Raw genomic sequence first — 19,375 nt, 5'->3', positions numbered from 1 at the left:
AATTTAAATGTCTTAAAGACTATTTTATACCCCGTGAGTTGTAATAATTATCTAGTTTGAATCTAGTGAGGTGAATTGATTCTGTTTGGAGTTCGATTCAACGTGTTAGAATTAAGAAAACCTCTCAACATAAAAACGAAGTTAAAAAACAGTAAAAAATATAAACATCAAAAACATTTTGTCAAACTATTTTTGAGTGCAACTCCGTTCTGAAACTGTACGTCGTTCACGGTCGACCCCGAATCATAAGAGATGAAAAATAGCTGTAGATTTGCCTGCACGGAATGTGTGGCCCATATAACGGATGGGGGCGTTGGGAGATATAGATCGTCATTCCGAAGATCCTAAACGAGACAATGAATGCTGCCGGCTGGCTGTTTTGGAATACATCAGGTTCCGGGAAAATTTGTGCTTCCAAGGATGGATTAGAATGGGATCAGAAGAATGCCCTTTTTCGGAAAGATGATGCCGTCCGAGCATGTAAGGGCAATGTGTGTGTGTTTTTGTGAGTGAAAGGTTTCTGTCCCACTTCCTTCGCCCGGTCCGGTGGTGGTGGAGGGTCAATGAACAAGGTCATGCATTAGAGAGGTCCTCTGCCGAGAAGGCTGACAATGAGATGATGAAAATATGTTTCGGAAAAGTCCCCTTGGCGGGTGGAGGCATAATCGATGATGCGGAGGAATTTTGCGGAAGGAAAATAGCCGCAAAGCATGCTGTTGTTATTCATACCGCAAGAAAACATGGTCCAGGAGTAATGAATATTTAAAACTGAACCGCCGGTCGCGGTTTTTGAGACCCAATTTCATAGGACTTTTTTTTTAACAAATTGCTATATTTCGTATCGGTCTTTTGGGTGTTTGTCAAGAAAGTGATAGTTACCTCAAAAGTGCATTCACAAATTTGACGTGAAATCAACCATTACACAAATTTGTGAACGCTTTTTGCATGCAATGTTATACTATAAAAAACATAAACCATATATCTTTTTAACGGTGAGCATAGTAGACTCCAAAACACTGATTGGTCTTATTGCTGAATAATTGATCCATTTACCGGTTTATAAATATTCCAGTTTGTTAAAAACCTCAAGATTTGAATAGTAAAAATCCAATTGACCAACATTTTCGAACCGGCCAATTATGGACACGGGATTCAAGTATTTCATACAGTTTCTCCATGAGTTTCCTAAGACAGATTGCAGCAGCATTTCAGATTTACACAATATCAGTCATATCGAATGATGTCTGATCATGTTGATGTTGATGACTTCCGAGCGATGGAGTCTCAAGGGGCTCCGTAGCTTGTAGGTTGACGCCTCCGCGAATAGGGAGTCATGGGTTCGATCCATAATGGAGCACGTTTTTTTCTTTTCGCAATTTCAATTTCAGTTTACACATTTGACACGTGTCCGTCGTGTACACATAAATTTCAATCTCAAATCTCAAGAAAATCTATCATCTTATTACAGATAATAAATGTAATACACAATGATAGATTGTCATGAACATTGCTAAAATTTTGACAAAAAAAAAACGGTTTTGAATTTTCGTAAAACGATGATGGTTATTTTCCTATTAAACGTATTGCTTTTGAAAACACAAAACATGAGTGCATTAGTTTTAGACTATTCCAAACAATTAATGTTTTACGAATATGTTTAAGTATTCTTGTTTCTTCATAAAAGTTCCACTGATGAACAATCTTATTGCTGTCAAAAACGCTTTCTTTTGCTTTAGGAATTACACTCGCAATTCCTTTGGGGATGTTTTCAAGGATACTGCCGATGTTTTATTTATTCGTGAATTAATTCAAAACTTTTGTAAAAACTTCTTAGAAATTTTCAACAATTTTTTTCACTTGGGACTATCAAACAGCATTTCATTTGAGACTTTGCCATAATATTTCGAATATTCTGTTCGATTTTATATGATTTTGCCATCAATCATTTCTCTGAAATTTTTTCAGAAGATTTTTAATGAAATGTTTGTAAGAGTTCTTCCAAAAATTCTTTTAGATATATCCATGAGAAAAAAAAACAACAAAAAATCCCAAAGTATTATCTTATGAAATTTTGTGCATATCATTTAGGATTCTTCCAGAAATAACATACCATTTTTTTTTCAAAGATCATTCAAATTCCGAAAGATTTTCAAAGATCATTAAATTTCCGAAAGATCAGGTTTAGAGGGTTAGATCTGAGTTATTAATGAACCGATTTGAATGAAGCTTACACATAATTTGACATAACTGGAAATGTTACATATATTTTAGATGGATTTTTGCAATCACGAGTTAGAAAGCAATAACGATGTATTGTCCAAGAATTATTTTTCAAGTCCTCCAAAATATTTACAATAATTTCCTCAGGAGCTGCATCGGGCAATTCCTTCACAATTTCATTCAGATATTTTTCCACATTTTTAATTTTTGAAATATTGCACAAATCTGTTCAGGAACTCCTTGAATTCACATATTGAAACAAGATTTTTTTTGGGGGTACATCCAATACTTTCTCAAAGGGTTTACCATGAAAATGTAACTCATAATTGTTCTTTGAAATTGAAAAGAAATTTCAAGAAAAAAAAACGCATAACTTCTCGGAAAACATATTTTTTTGCAAGAGAGATTAAAAAATAAAATGCAAGGAAAATCATATTATTTTTTAATCTCTCTTGCAAAAAAATATGTTTTCCAAGAAGTTATGTGTTGAAAAATCTCCTTTCAATATCAAAGAATAATTATGAATTATGAAGAACAATCTGAAGGTATTCATGGTAAAATCTTTTGGAAAGTATTGGATGCAGCCCTAAAATTGTTTTAATATGTGATGACTTACAGAGAAAATACAAAAACTAAGATTAGGTACTTCCTAGGAAAATAAAAAAATCCAGAAGAAATCAATTTGTTTCCAAGATTTGATAGATATAGCTCGGTATAATGTATATTTCAGAGCTTGTAATTAAATTAATAGAAAATTTTAAAATTTCTCAAGTTTTGTTGAGAATTTTAGGAAAAAGAAATTTTTTCAAAGAAAAATTGTAAAGACATAAAGAGAAATACTGGAATCCCAGAGGTCTGCCTGAAGAATTCCTGATGGAATTCCCGACCAGTGGGTTACAACTGAATTGTTACAAAGTTTGGGAGATAGATAGAACGTTTTTTGAAACGAAATATGTTGTAATTTTCATTGATTAATAGTTAAAACAACACATTTTTTTACGAAATTCCCTCTACGTTAAACCAAATTGAAACAAAATATGATTGAATTTAAACAAAATATTACTCATTGTGTTATTTTCCATAGCTGACAACAACACAATTTGTGTGTTTTTTTCTTAACATGAAATAAAATTAACCATGTATAACATCGCCGATTTATTACATAACCCTAAAACTGGAAACTTTTGGCATTCCCCTCCCCCCTCACCACTCCGTAACACTTTTTGTATGAATATCTCTTTTTTCTATGAATCGGAGCGCTTGAGCCAACTTCCTCCTCCCCTTTGAACGATATCCAATTTGGGGATGGCACCTAAGCAATTACATTCAGATTCCTTGTAAGAAATTGTGTTATAAATATGGCTGTAATCAAAAAAAATCTTAAAGCAGCAATTATTATTATAACTGATTTTATTTCAACTGAGTAATAAAATCCTTAACAAACTATGAGGATTCTCAATGAACTCAGAACTAACAAAAATGAAACAAAACTTGTTGTTTGTAACAAATGTTGATATGATTGTGATACAATTTTGTTGTAGTTTACTGATCGGATGCTATAGGATCGTTTTTTCATGTATTATCTGGAATGATTCCAAAGGAAAATTCAAAAAGGAAGGGCTAGAAATATAAATAGATGAAATTGCTAACCAAATTCCAAATATCTGAAGCCCAGGCATAATTTCTTGAGGAACCCCTACATTGGACAATGCCTGGAAATTTTCTTAATGAAATTCCTGGGCGGATCCTTGAAGAAACACAATGGCTCAGGCATATCTGAAATAATTAGGATTAGTGAAAAATACATACTAAGAAAATACTAATATTATATATGACGTAAATTTCATGATGACCAAAAAACCCGATGTAAAAAATGATATGACGTAAAATGATTGTACGACATTTCCGAAAATGACGTTCCCCAAAATGACATTCCTCAGAACGCCATTTTCCAGAATGAGACATTCCCCAGAAAACCATTTCCCACAATGGGATATCCCCCAGAAAAAAAATATAACAAGAGATTTTTAGGCTGTTTAAATCTAGATAAATCGTAAGTAGTAACATTTAACTTAAAATTCACATGGATCGCATCATCGACCAGAGGTGACTCCCAGATCTTTTCCTCCCTCACTAATAAACACCCTTCCCGTGGTGATTATGGAGATGCAAAGGTATTCTCGGTCTCTAGAAGCAACAATCATTACACCCTAACATTCCTTCCCCATCCCAACTGACTGTAAGGACTTGGTCGGCGCCGTTATTGATCAATAATATTAGATCTGCTAAAATTGTACTTCGAGAGTAAGCGGAAACTCCCATCCCTTATTTATTTGGATCGTAGTGCAATTCTTACCAGCTCCGATCAATCACGGAATAGCAACCATTGACATGTACAGTCAGTCTATGCTATGCTATGCTATGCTAGTAGTAACATTTAACTTAAAATTCACTGTGTTTCGGTTAGAGAATGCAATACAGTGCACACATTTTCCTGTAAATTTTATTTGTTATCAATGATGGATCCTACCACCTTTATTCATAAATTCTAAAAATTAAGACAACGCCACATATGGTCAGAAATGTAATTACAATAATTTGGACGATTTTCACATATTTTGACGATTTTATCCTTACACATTTCAAGCTCGTTTAGCCCCTCCTTAGAATTGATGGATTTTGTTCAAATTTTCACAGTAGTTTATTGGAGTCTGACTAATATGGGCTACCCTAGTGCACACAGACTACGATATGTTGTAACTATAAGGTTTTGCTGTAAAAGGAAAATACCAAAGACAATAGAAATTTTCTACTGTCATTGTGTTTCATTAATCAACACAATTATGAAGACTATAAACCTAGGAAGACAGCATATGTTCAAAAGAAAAGAGAATGTGCTATGAAAACAAAAATAACAAACTTCAACAATTTGTTTTGTAGGCCGTGCTACTTTTCCCCGAATGTCGGTTTCCCGAATGCCAGTTCCCCTAATATCCCGTTCCCCCGAATAGCCCACTTACCTGAAAAGTTTTTGGCACTCATATATGTCATGACTTTATACATTTTAGGGTGGTGAACGTACTGGTCTGGTTCTGATGCACCCCTCTATATTTGATTTACGGTTCTTACGAGTTTTACCGTCCTTAGCATTTTTGGCAACATGCGTATAGTCGAGAATGACCAAATACCTACTTCTTTTGATGGCTTATCATTCTTCCTAATTCACCGTCCTGCAATTGAAAACTATTATAGCTCCTATTTGAACTGCTCTACTTTTCTGGGAAACGGGCCATTCGAGGAAATGGCATTCGGAAAAACGGGTCATTCGAGGAACTGGCATTCGGGAACCGACATTTGGGGAAAAGTAGCACAATCTATTGTGTACATACAAAGAATATTACACGGATACAGATCACCCTTTGAAAATTCAATTAGAAAGAACAGCTAATTTTAAAAGAAGGAATAATAACTGTGGAAATAAAAAAAATCAAAAGCTTGCGTCAAGTTTCATAATAAAACATAGTGTGACATAACAGATGTGCTACTTTTCCATGTATGTCGGTTCCCTGAAACACCCCGTTTCCCCGAATAACCTTACTCCCCGAAAACTTTTTAGCTTTTATAAATGGCATATATTTTTGCGTTTCAAGATGGTGAACGAACTGGTCATCTGCCGGTGCTTTCGAGTTTCACCATCATCGGCATTTTTGGCAAGATGTATTTAGTAGAGGATAACCTTATAATCTGTATTATCTTCTTCTTTTAGTTGCTTAGCATACTTTCTAGTCAGCACCCAGTCCCTAAAGACTATTCTTGCACCTGTTAGAACCGCGTCACTTTTCGGGGAGACGAGTCATTTAGGAAAATGGGTCATTCGGAGAGCTGGCTTTCGGGGGAAATGATATTCAGGGAAACGATAGTAGCACAAGCATGTTAAGCAGATGCCGTGGTCTTTGGCCAATCCATGCCCCTCCCATAGATGATCAAGTGGTTTATGAACGGCCCCTTAAATGGTTTGCCTGAGACAAGGGAAGCAAACACTCGCCTTTGAAAAGGTTTTTTGGACTTAATTCCGATTTTATTCGCTTGAGATCCAAAATAATGATTTTACCAAAATAATATTTTGGGTGAATTGACGCCTGTGTCCATTCTGGGGAATGTCCTACAACCCGTAAATGGTATTTGAACTTGAAAGTACGCCATTCCAGTAAAATTACGTCCATTTTTTGTGATACGAACAATATTCGATTCAACGTGACAGAAAATTACATCATTTGCAACTCAAATTCACGGCATTTTCCTCTTCTTCTTGACATTACGGACTCACTGGGACAGAGCCTGCTTCTCAGCTAATGATTACATTATGATTACAGCCAAACCTCTTTTTACACCCCTAACTAGGGGAGCGCAAAAAGAATTGGAGCGTAAGAAGAGATAGCGTAAGTTGGAATTCGGAGCGTAAAAAGAAAGCGTAATAAGAATCAGAAGCGTTAAAAAGCATTTCGTTTGTTCTAAAGAAGTTTTACGAAGATATGGGGTTTATCCGTGGTTCTTCTTAAGGGTATCAATACGGATGACGTAAGCCATAGTCTGACGCCATTTTGGAATCCAATATGGTGACTTCCGGTTTGTGAAAATTAGTTGAAACCCATGATATATGGATATTTTTTTGTTCAGACTGGAGCGTAAGTTGGAATTTTTGGAGCGTAAAAAAAAGTTTGGCTGTACTTTCACAATTATTAACTGAGAGCTTTTTTGCCAGAATTGCCATTTTCGCATTCGTACATCATGTGGCAGGTACGCGGTTACAAAGCAAAACCATGCTGAAGTGGTCTGGGTTCGATTCCCGGTCGGTCTAGGATCTTTTCATAATGGAAATTTTCTGGATATCCCTGGCCATAGAGTATCATCGTACCTGCTCACGATATACGAATGCAAAAATGGCAACTTTGACAAAGAAAGCTCTAAATTAATAGGTAACAGTGGTAGTGCTCATGAGAACACTAAGCTGAGAAGCAGGCGTTGTCCCAGTGAGAACGTAATGCCAAGAAGACGAATTACGGACAAAATAACGTGAGAGTGGAAGGGGGGGGTCTGAAAATCCGAAAAAACTACCACGTGATTTAAGAACAGCCCCCAAGAACACTAATCCGAGAAGCGAGCTTAGTCCCAGAAGAAACGTAACGCCAGAAAAAGAAGAATCAAATTCGTAGTTGGTACTCTCAGTGATAACAACAATCGATATTACAAAATAGTTCTATGAATCTGGTTTATAATTCTCAAATTATTTTCAATATGCACCAATTCAGAGCTCAAAATAATTAAAGTATTTAAATAACCTTCCAAAACAGTCCGATCCCTTACTTGAATCAAGTAAACTCGATATGGTACACTTCAATTCTGTAATAATCGTAACATTCTTCATTCGCAATCATCATGCAAATCTCAAAACCAATCACACACCCCATCCAGCTAGCAACCATTTTCCCAGGTAAGCCGAACTCTCGGCGGGACAACCTAACCCATTCAGGAACCAAAAAAAGAACGCCACGATGACGAAACAATCGAGCGAATAAAAACATTGCGAGCTTCTTGAAAAGAGCTCTAGTCGAGCAGCAGAAAAAATCTGAATGATAAACAAAAGCCTTTCTCGCGTGACTTTACCATCGAGCGCACGTGGCTCGCGTTCTGGAGTGGAGAGAAAGTCCTTTCCCTCCCTAATCATCCACGACATCATCACCCCGGGAAAAGTGGAATTCTGTTGGCCACCGCTACCCGAGCAAAAAAAAAATAATACCAAACTAGGATAGTGCATACCAGATTTGTTAATACTTTTCTCCTCACTGAGACAGAGCCTGCTTATTAGCTTAGTGTTCAATGAGCACTTCCACAGTTATTAACTGAGGGCTTTTTTTGCCTAAGTTGCCATTTTCGCATTTGTATATCGTGTGGCAGGTACGATGATATTCAATGCCCAGGGAAGTCAAGGAAATTTCCATTACGAAAAGATCCTGGACCGACCGGTAATCGATTCCAGACACCTTCAGCATGGCTTTGCTTTGTAGCCGCGGATTCTAACCACTCGGCTAAGGAAGGCCAAAACCATAATAATACCGATTAATTCATTCCTGTTCGGGTACATCAACTTTGAACACTGCCACAGTCCCATGTCGGTTTATACGATACAGACAATGACAAAGTTTCCATTGTCTTATAAGTTATAAGAATGCTTAAGCCGCATTCTTACGGCGCAGTGGCTTCCCTATTGTTTGGCGTCGTCGCCTCCACCGACGCCTCTTCGGCAGTCAGTGTATCCTTTCAAGTTCCGTTGCGGGACGCGGCGGTTGCCACCTTCAACTCAAACTGAAAACTGGTTTTCCTGTTTTCCTGTCTCCACTGACTGTGGACGCTGGCGGTGACACCCCGGCTTTAGATGAAGCCACCATCCCACTCATCTAGGGATTGCTTCAATAATTGATTACATTTTTCACTTAAGGTAACGAAAACACTTTGTAGCGGCTTCATACTAGTTGAGTCTTTTCTTTGTTGAATTTCAATGCTGCTCGTAATTTTCATTTTAAGAGTGAACTCATTACCCTGATAAAAATCTTGAAACAGTGTCGCAAAAAAGGCGTATAGTTGATTTTTTTTATATTTTGAAATTGAATAAGAGGACAAACATGGAATCTATTTTCAATATTTAGTCTTTAATATAATAGTTCTTTAAACATACGTTTAATTCACCAGTTCCAAAACAATGGCAATATAAGTAATCATTGGAAAAAAACTTTTTAAAGGGGTTTATCACAATCAGTAGATAACAATCCGTTCATTAACTAGAGAGTTATACTATAAAATTAATAATAAAAAAATTGTCACAACTTATACAGGAATTAGAAAGTTTACATATAAAACTGAGAGAAAGAAAACGACTATTAAAGGGCTGACATATTATACGGTATTTGAAGTTCAACATAAAAAAATCATAAATGCTTTTTTTTTTTCAGCAAAACCCATTTTAACAATTCTTAAACTTTTTTTTAGAAAATAATAATTTAATACTTAATTTGGTCCATTCATTCTGTTTACAAATTCTTCCTAAATATTTCGATATCTTTCTTATCCCGATATGCCACTTTGCAATATAACTACACTGATCAAATTTTTGAATTGTTGCGTGTTTACCTTTTATTTTAATTCTTTATCAAGGCGAATTTTAGCACATTCTGGCTAGTTCTGATAAGAAGCACCCATGAAAAAGGGATAAGGAAGGAGGGCCAGAGGGGCCAGCCTTTGAGCCCCGCCAAAGGATCTCACCATTGTGGGTTTAACAATTAAAATATTTTTCCGTACACGTGTGTAGGTAAGAGGTTTCTTGCAGGTTGGTTGAAACGATGGCGCGGATGTGCATGAAGCTACGTTTCTGACGGATTTAGCAACCCAGCGTTTTACGTCTGAAAGTGCAACGAAGAGGGTCCCGTACCAGCTGATAAGTCTGCCGCCACATTTCCTTGGATACCACAATGGCCAGGGACTCAGGTAAAGGTGACTGTTCCAGGAGTATACCCTGTATCCACGGTTGAGAAGGCTGATAGGACCCGATCGGAACCGGTGATGATTGGGATTGGAGCACTCGCTTGCGAGATGGCTGCTTCGGCATAGAAAACCGAACACTCAGCTGGAAGACTTTGACAGAGTGTCAGATCGGCGCCGGGTATACCGATATCTATTCCACGTTGAGAAAGAGAGTCGTCTGCATAACGGGTATTTTGTCCGCAAAAGTTCCAGTACGAACGTTCTAAACACCGTGGAGTCAACTTCACTACGGAAAATCTAGGGAAAGTCTGCTTGTTTATGTTTGGAGGGGGTAGCTTCCAACTAATCTCTTCATGCCAGTGGACTCTAGCCACAGAGGGAGACTCTAATTGGCAATCTCGCGGAGGATTCGATCTACTTGATCAAAGATAGCGACCCTATCGTTTCCAGCTGTTTTGAAGCGTAAATTTTCGTGTTGCGGCAGTTGGCGGAATGAAAGTATACCAGCTGCAGTATAGTTCTATAGACGAGTATGTGAAAAGAATCTTCATGTAAGTCAAGCTAAACCTACGTTTAAGGCCTGTACTCGCAAAAATGCACAATCTTTATCCGTGTATAACTTTTTTGTCCGTGGATAAAAATTGATGAAAATCTGGGAATAACTAGATTGGAGTGTATTGTTTGCATGTGCAAAATTTCATAAAAATCGGATCTTTGATTATTGAGATGGCATCGAAACAAGATGAAAATCACCGGAGAATTTTGCACGCCGTCATGGAAAATCCGACTGCGAGCATGAGATGGTTCGGAAGACAACCTGGAATCACCCATACAACTGTTTTTCGGGTGGTAAAATCTTTTGAGGAGTCCCAGACGACCGAGCGGCGGGCTGGAATTGGAACAAAATCAAAGACAGCTGACCCTGTGAAGGCCCGGAATGTGTTGGGTTATTTCAAGCGTAATCCGAACCTTTCGATTCGCGACGCGGCTCTGAAGGCCAAGAGTTCCGCCTGGTGGTTAACGAAAGCGAAATGTGTGGTTATGGATGACGAAACCTACATCAAGGAAGACGAAAATCTGATACAGGAGCTGGAATTCTACGTTGCCAAATCACGGTTTGATGTTCCGGAAGACATAAGGAAGAAAAAATGGACAAAACGCGATCGACGTTGGATCGGTACAGGACAATAACGTTGTTTTTTGATCCAAAAACTGCCAACCCCTCAAATTTACCAGAAGTTCGTCCGGTGGATAGGTTTTGGGCTACAATGAAGGCCAAAGTTCGAAAATCCTCTAAGGTGTTAAAAACGAGCTGGAATTGATGAAATTATGAATGAAAGTGACTAAAAAGGTTGGCTCCACCATTGCACAAAATGTTCTGAGGGGTTTTAAGGGAAGGGGCGAGCTTTCAGCAAAGAGAAAGACATTGAATAAAGAAATTATGCCCAAACATAATTCATATGTATTAGTTTATTCCCTGAAAGTTTCAAGAAAATCCGACTTAAAACAGGTTTTTGGCGAACACTTTTCTCTGGTGCATTTTTTTAGAATACAGGCCTTACCACGTGTTTTCTATACATGAAAACTATTTATATCTAGCAATAAATGAGGTATCGAATCTTAACTCATTGTGATTCAAATAACTGGAAAATGCATTAAATTTTCACAAACGAATATAGGAATTTTCCCTTAACATTAGTAGCTATAAATGTCCCTACTCTGCACTGAGATGCCTCACCCACGCTAATGGAAAACTCCACTTCGATTGAATCCCCTCAATGCCCTCGCAAAAAATATCTTTTGAACTGCCTTAACATTTATGATTCATGTTCTAATTTTCTCCGGTATCTTAAATTCAAAACTCAAATACACGAAGTACAGAAGGTCAACCTGGGCTAATATTGGCGTTCGCTTTTCCCTCTTCCCTTCCAGGTAATTCATTAGCGTTTTCAACACCCTCCGGCCAGGCATTACGGTGATCATGGGACTATGGTAAGCCAAAGCGAGCGAGAAAAAAATGCTCCGGATAGAATAAAAAGAAAACAAGCGGATAAATAGGTTTTTCATCATTTTCCTTCGGCGTCGGTCGTTGGGCACCAGACTAGCTACTACCTTCATATCCAAAGGTGCTGGTCGGAAATTATTCAGATTCACTTTTTTATTCCCTTGTTTCGCGTTTTTTTTTTTTCTTTTTGCAAACTTATTTTCCCTGAAGCCAGGTGGGAACAAGAGTTTACCTTTTTATCATCGCTGTTGTCGGGCGGGCGAAGCCAGGCGAAGAAGATCAAATGGAAAAAGCATCATTATTGTCCGGTGAGCCAAGTGCAAACAATTGACTTATCTGAGTGGAAAACCTGGAGATTTGTTGCCGTAATTGTCATGTCTTCTGCTTTGCGCTAAAGAAATCAGCCATTTTTATTATGATCCTTTCCTAATTAACTCACACTGAGAAAAACTTTTTGATTTTTTTAAATTTATATCTATTTCGTAAAACAAATTTTCGTACATATTACGACCTTTCCATTAACTATTCGAAATATTTGTACTCAAGGCTGCACTTCAACTTTGTGTACATACAAATACGCCGGAACACTTCAAGAACCTAAATGCGAAAGAATCAGGTAAATCCGTTAACTCGTTCTTAAGCCATTCCGTGACATACAAACACCATTCCATTTTTATTTAGATAGACAATGCTGACTTCGTAGTTCAAACAAATGATTTCGTAATATAAAATGAAATTTATTTTATATTCTAGGAGAGGTACTGTAGTAGTAATCAATAAAACGATGCCGACATTTTCAGATTTTCTTTAACAAAATTTCTCTATTCCATTGGCTAACCTTAACTAAATTCGCTACCGATACATCTTGTTCCGATTTCACTTTGGAATATGAGCGCCCTCAGGATGAAAACCTGTTTCGTCGGCAACGTATCGCACCATGTACAGAACGCCATCCGGCCCGGTGTAAGAATATTCCCCTATTATTTTTGCACCATCCGTACTCGAAGCACTCGCTTTAATTCCGTTACTCGTTTCAAATGCGTAGCTGAAGGATCCATCCGGGTTGACTTCCTGTTCTTGTTTCGTGATCGTTGCATCTGCATCCGGTGACGCCGGTTTGGCATGGATGGAAACTATTGCTACGAGCATCCAAAAACAAATTGTCTAACAAAAAGTAGCCAACGTTAGATTGGAGTGTAATGTAACCTTTCGCTGGGTTCCAACCAACAAATTCTTACCACAAATTTTGCCATCTTTCCGTACTTCCTCTGATCTGACGAGAATTGAATATGATACCAAACTCTGGCGCTCGGAAGGCTTTTATATGTGCACATGCCAAATGGATTTTTTTTCTAGTGATTACTTAATTCTAGCAGGATTCGGAATCGGTGTCAGGTCCGGTTTGTTAAAGATCGCCTGCTCATCCAACCGACAAGCACATATCACACAGAAGCAACAATCTTGCAACAACGATAGTCGGATAGAACCCGGTACAGAGATACCTACCATATACCATATAGATACACTGAAATGCATAAACTGAAGGCCGAACGCGGTTCGGAAGATGAGCGCAGGTATGGCTTGGCTTTTGCCTATACCCATACCCAACCAACTCCTCTGAATCGGATGGGTGGATGCTGTTTGCTCGTAAATTTCCAACAAACCAAGCATCGAACATGGTTGTTTGCAATCAAAACAGAACCTTTTTTTCGGCCAGCCAGAACACGATTTTGCCGCCCACCGACGCAAAGTCTCCGGAACGGAACGGAAAGTGAATCTCCTTCGAAGGGTGGTTAGGGTTGCAGGATGGATTCGGGAGAAATGATTCAAGCATGATTCCAGAAAACATCCATTAACTTACGGAGTAAAGTTGGTTGGGCTACAAGAAATTGTTGAGAAATTATCGATGATCTTCTTCTTCTGTCGGGTGTGGGATCACTGCGTCCATTTGTTAGGACTATTGTGATATACCCTATTACTCTATGTACACAATGTTTTCCAGTAGTAAATGTGCCTCCGGAATACTTTGCGCATTTGACTGAACTTTGAACCATCGGCCATTGATGGGCAGAAGTCCTAGGTTGCAGTGTTGTAGTTCCCCCAATCTGGCGTGATCAGCCTAATAAAGCTAACCACCTCCCTGGGGGATGCGTTCCAAATATCAGCTGGCTGTAAGTAGTGCTTGCCAAATATTACGATGGATGTGTGCACTGCAAGAGCAGAGAAGGTGTTGTGAGGTTTCGTCCGTCTCGTCACAGAAACGGCAATTTGTGTTTTGGACGACACCGATCTTGTATAAGTGGTATCTGCTTGGGCAGTGACCAGTTATTAGACCGATGTATGTGCTGAGATCCCTTTTGTTGAGACCTATAAGTTTTTGTGTTTGTGTCGTGTTTATTGTTACGAACCTTTTGAACTGATTCGCATTGGAAATTGTATGCCAATTTGATTGAATTTGACTGAACAACCAGTTGTTCAATTCCGTGTTTAGTGCAGAGTTTGAAATGCCAAGGAATGGCTCTGGACCAATGAACATATTGGTTGATCCATTCCTTGCTAGCTGATCGGCAATTTCGTTACCCTCTAGACCCGTATGTCCTGGGATCCAATATAGTTTAACTCGATTGCGTTCAGCTAGGGATTTCAGTGCAAGAATGCATTCCCACACAAGTTTTGAGTTGCAAGTGAAAGCCTTCAAAGATTGAAGCGCTGCTTGACTATCAGAGAAAATACAGATGGTGGCATGTCTGTAATTTCTTTTCAGACACAGCTGCGCACATTCCTTGATTGCATAGACTTCTGCTGGAAAAACTGTAGGCCACTGTCCAAGAGAGACAGAGATTTTGGTTTTCGGCCCGTATACTCCAGACCCTGTCATATTATTCATGTTTGAACCATCTGTGTAGAATTTAATAGATCCCGGTGAAATGGTGGGTCCACCTCCTTCCCATCCCTCACGAGAAGGAAAGGGCACCGTGAATGGCGAGTCATAGTTTACCACTTTTTCCATCCAGTCACTACATTTCTCAACAATAGGATTTATCGAAAATTCATTTAATATACTGAGGTGACCTGATAAGTCCCCTGACAGTAAGACTGTTGATCGTTTTAGCCTAAGAGCACTTTTCTCAGCATCCAGCTTTATGAATTGATCCAGCCGGGGCAGATTGAGTATAGCATCTAGGGCAAACGAGGGGGTACTACGAACTGCACCGGTTATGGCAATACAGGCAGTACGTTGAATTTTGTTCAGCTTAGCTCTAGCCGTAGCTTCCTTTGTCTTAGGCCACCAAACAAGGGACGCATAGGTTATTCTAGGCCGAACGATTGTTTTATAGATCCACATGATCATACTGGGTTTTAGACCCCATGTTTTACCACAGGTCTTTGAGCAAACCCAGAGTGAATTGAGACCTTTAATTATGATTGTTTGAAGATGGGTGTTCCAATTTAGTTTTGCGTCAAGTGTGATGCCAAGATACTTGACCTCATTTGAGTAAACTAATTGTATTTGGTTCAAGAAAAGAGGGTGGAGTTATACCTTTCGTCTTTTTGTGAACGGTACAATTGTTGTTTTTGAGGGTTTATTTCTAGTTTCTCTTTTTGGCACCAGGAGAGTGTGTGATTGAGAGCAATTTGCATCCTTGATGAAATAACGCTGTCAAATTTGCCTCGTACAATAATGACAACGTCATCTGCGTATCCAACAACTTCAAAACCCCTTCTTTCTAAGCTATCTAGCAGTTCGTCCACCACTAATGACCACAATAAGGGAGAAAGTACTGCCCCTTGAGGGCATCTCCTTGTAGCCATTACAGTAATGCCCGAATCACTCAGCTCAGATGAGATCTGTCGATTTGCTAGCATAGCATGTATCCAGGTTGCAATGCATGGGTCGAAGTTTCTCCTCAACATTGCCGAACCTATAGACGAATAAGAAGCGTTATCGAACGCGCCCTCAATATCAAGAAATGCTATAAGAGCGATTTCTTTTGCATTAAAGGTTTTCTCGATCTTGTTCACTAGCGTGTGCAGTGCTGAGACCGTTGATTTTCCGCTTTGATAAGCAAATTGGGATTTAGAAAGAGGCATAGTTTTCATAAATTTAGAATCTATATTATCGATGATATATAATGATATATTTTCATATTCCTCTTTCTGACATTATACCCCAACTGGGGCAGAGCCTGCATCTTAGCGCAGTGGTCTTACGAGCACTTCTACATTTATGGATTGAGAGCTTTCCTTGCCAATCAAATATCGTATGGAATTTAGGCTGGGACACGGTTATATGAAAAATTTAGATTCTCGCTCCAGTCCACTTTTTGGATTGCATTTAGGTCCCATAACAACTGTGCAAAATTGCAGCTCGATCGGAGAAACTATATTTTACTATATTTTCAACCGTTCAGAGTTTGTATGGGATTTACTATGGGAAAACTTATTTTTGGAAAGAAAAATCGCCAGAGGCCGCCCATTGGCCTCTATAAAATTCTGAACACAGATCTTGATAGGTATTTCTACGATGAACAACATTGCCGAAGACCGCAAAGCAATCCGATGCTTGTGAAAAAAGTTATTAAGCATAGACTATTCGGAAATTTTGTTATTATTGTTATTCCTTTACGTGCTAATCAACGTCGCGCTGCCAATAAATTTTCATTGATTAACTTTTTTCACATGTATCGGATTGTTTCGCGGTCTTTGGCAATATTCTTCATCGTTAAAATACCTATCGAAGTCTGTGTTCAGAATTTTTATAGAGATCAATGGGCGACATCTGGCGATTTTTCTTTGCAAAAGTAAGTTTTCCCAAAGTAAATCCCATACAAACTTTGAACGGCTGGCGCTAAAATATAGTTTCTCCGATCGAGCTGAAATTTTGCACAGTTGTTATAGGACCTAAATGCAATCCAAAAAGTGGACTGGAGCGAGAATCTAAATTTTGTCCCACACTAATGGATATCGAATGCAAAGTTTTAATCCAAAAATGAAATTGTTCAACTATACAGATTTCTGGTCGTTTCTCATTTGTTACGGTGGCCAGAAAGAACCCAAGTAGTTATTCAATTATATGTGGACTAAAAGAGTCACAATGAGTATAAAATCTGAATTGATATATGTATCTCTATTTATAGTGTACACCAATTTAACTATTTATGTTCAGAGTACTAAATGCAGTACAGCTCAGAATAACTATTTGTATTTGTTTTACCATTTTAAAGCTTTTTATATTCGTTGTGTGAAACAAATATGAAAACAACTAAAAATCATATATTTGTATGTAGTATAGCTTGTGCCACATTAAAAACACCAGTGCCTAGTAGCTCTACAGTATGGCCCATGAAAAAAATGCGAAAATCGTCATATCATGCTGTTTTATGATAGTTTTTATAAAGCAAATGTGAATGAAACATAAATGTTAGTTCTTTTTTGTATTGTTTAATCTTTTTGGACTCAGTTTTTTACTTTGGACATGATTTTTATCTGGTACTTTCACTTTACTACAGAGAAATTGGAAGCATACCTTCAAATTTTGTCATGCAGTCATCGAGTTCAATATCTCTGGGATGAAAGCTTCTAAAACATCAACGATGGGGTGAGATTCTTCACAGGCCTTGTCTCCGGCATTCGCCCATATCAAATGATAAAATGGGTTCATACCTGGATCATAGGAGATTTGAACATATTTTCGAAAAAATGGCTAATTTTGGAGAGCCGTCGTTGAACCTTCATATAAGTATGATATGCGGCTCTGTTTTACTCAAAACCCATGAGCTAGTATTGATATAAGATGTCTCTAATCAAAGGAACAAATTTCTCCCTCAAAAAACTGTTACAGTCCTCTATATTTATTTTTTATTAAACTTAAATAAAAAATAAAGCCAAATAAAACTCATGAGACGCAAATGCCCCCAAAACTATGACCCTGGCAAAATATTGTATTGTGACCATGAAAAACACGTTCTCCAAGAACTCCTCCATCTACTGATACCAAACAAACTTTAGACTAACGAATTTCATCTAGAATGAGTCGAAAAAAAAAGAAGTTGTACGCGTTAATCTTAGATTTGGACTTAACTTCACAAATGTTTTCAGTACGCTAAAATAAGTGTTTTTCATAGATGAGTATATTGTTTTGACTCAAAGTTTGGGACAAAGTTTCATGATGGAGAAATGTTTAATAAAAAAGTTTTTCCAAGAGCAACTTTTGATCAATTTTCAAAATTTTAGTTTTTTGTCAAAATAAATACGTTTTGATGATAAAATAAGCATCTTGAAATTATTCTTGACCAATGTTGGTCGAGCAGTCTTCAATAACATAACCTCAGTCGAAGCTCATTCAAAAATTATTTTTAACCGTAATGGTTATCACAATCACTTCTCTGCCATTTTAGAGTGATATCAAGTTTAATGCAACAAGTATTATTGAAATAATAAAAATTCAATTTTAATTACTTATTTGCGGTTCTCCTTCAAGAAAAATAAATCAGCGGAGAAAAATATAGCCTGTTCTTTCATAAACTTATTGTTCTTGATAGAGAATTGCTAGTTACTGAAAAAAAAGGCCTTTCGTGTAGTGATATCAATAATCATCATGGTTTAGAATAATTTCAAGATTTTTGTTTTCTTCAAAACGTATTTATTAAAAGAAAGTTGAAAATCTACCAAAAGTTGTTTTTAGAAAAAAAATTATCAAATATTTTATCAATATTGTTACATCTGTTTCCTATAAAGATTATGTAGAAAAAATATTTTTTTTGTGTAATTTGAAATTTGAGTTTTATTTTTTGAATTTTTCATGATAAAAATAAAGACATTTTTTCAGTGTAAATTTTTTTGTAGTCCAAATAGTTCATTACCCGACCAGACGGATGAAACAAGATTATAACAGAATGTGTTCTCCTGATATGATTTTTTTATATCACCAGTTGTTATAAAACATGTAATTCTAACAAAATTTGCACCAAATTAAAATAAAATATAACAAGCCCTGTTACAATTATATCAAAATTATTACAGAATGTGTTGCAAAAATATTACAAAATAACAAGATTATTGCAAACTATGTTACTGTTTATGACATCGGATGTTATTTGCAACAAACTTATAAATGCGATGTCAAAAATATAACAAATGTTGTTATAAATGTGTTACTAAAAAAATAACAAGTTGAGAACAAAGCCATCTTGATAACAAAATTTTATCAACTGCTGTTATTTTTAATTGCTGCTGATAGGAATGTGTTATGATTTTGTTATGTGGTTCTGGTCGGGTACAAATCCTTCCTTTTTCCCTAAACTCAAAAGATTCGGAACTTTTTTTTTCTAATAAATTGCGTACATAAACCCATAGGCTATTTTCAAACGTTTTTCTTGAGTCAAAATGAACGATTAATATATGGAAAACACTTATTCTACCATACTGAGAACATGTATAAAATTTACAACTATTCGAAGATGGTCGAGTTCTGTGACCGACCCATTTGACATGACGTCGGCTGCCATTGAATTTTGGGGTTATTCATAAAACGAATGTTTTTTCATAAATTCCTAAATTTTTAAATTAAACATCTTTTTAACACAATTTTGAGAACATCAAACGTGTAACAAT

The 19,375-nt window shown here is 37.2% G+C and overlaps 1 long non-coding RNA gene across 1 annotated transcript; it reads right to left on the bottom strand.

The window, feature by feature from the left end:
* Positions 1-12,841: 12,841 nt before the first annotated feature.
* LOC5572912 lies at positions 12,842-13,107 on the bottom strand. The gene is made up of 2 exons (XR_002500133.1): positions 13,000-13,107; positions 12,842-12,925 (listed from the first exon to the last, which is right to left on the bottom strand). It is a non-coding gene; the product is annotated as an uncharacterized LOC5572912 (long non-coding RNA).
* Between the last annotated feature and the right edge of the window lie 6,268 nt (positions 13,108-19,375).

The sequence above is a fragment of the Aedes aegypti genome, chromosome 2 (genome assembly GCF_002204515.2).
Source record: "Aedes aegypti strain LVP_AGWG chromosome 2, AaegL5.0 Primary Assembly, whole genome shotgun sequence".
Classification (NCBI taxonomy): domain Eukaryota; kingdom Metazoa; phylum Arthropoda; class Insecta; order Diptera; family Culicidae; genus Aedes; species Aedes aegypti.
Note: the sequence above shows the minus strand (reverse complement) of the source record. Positions and strands in the feature narration are given on the sequence as shown.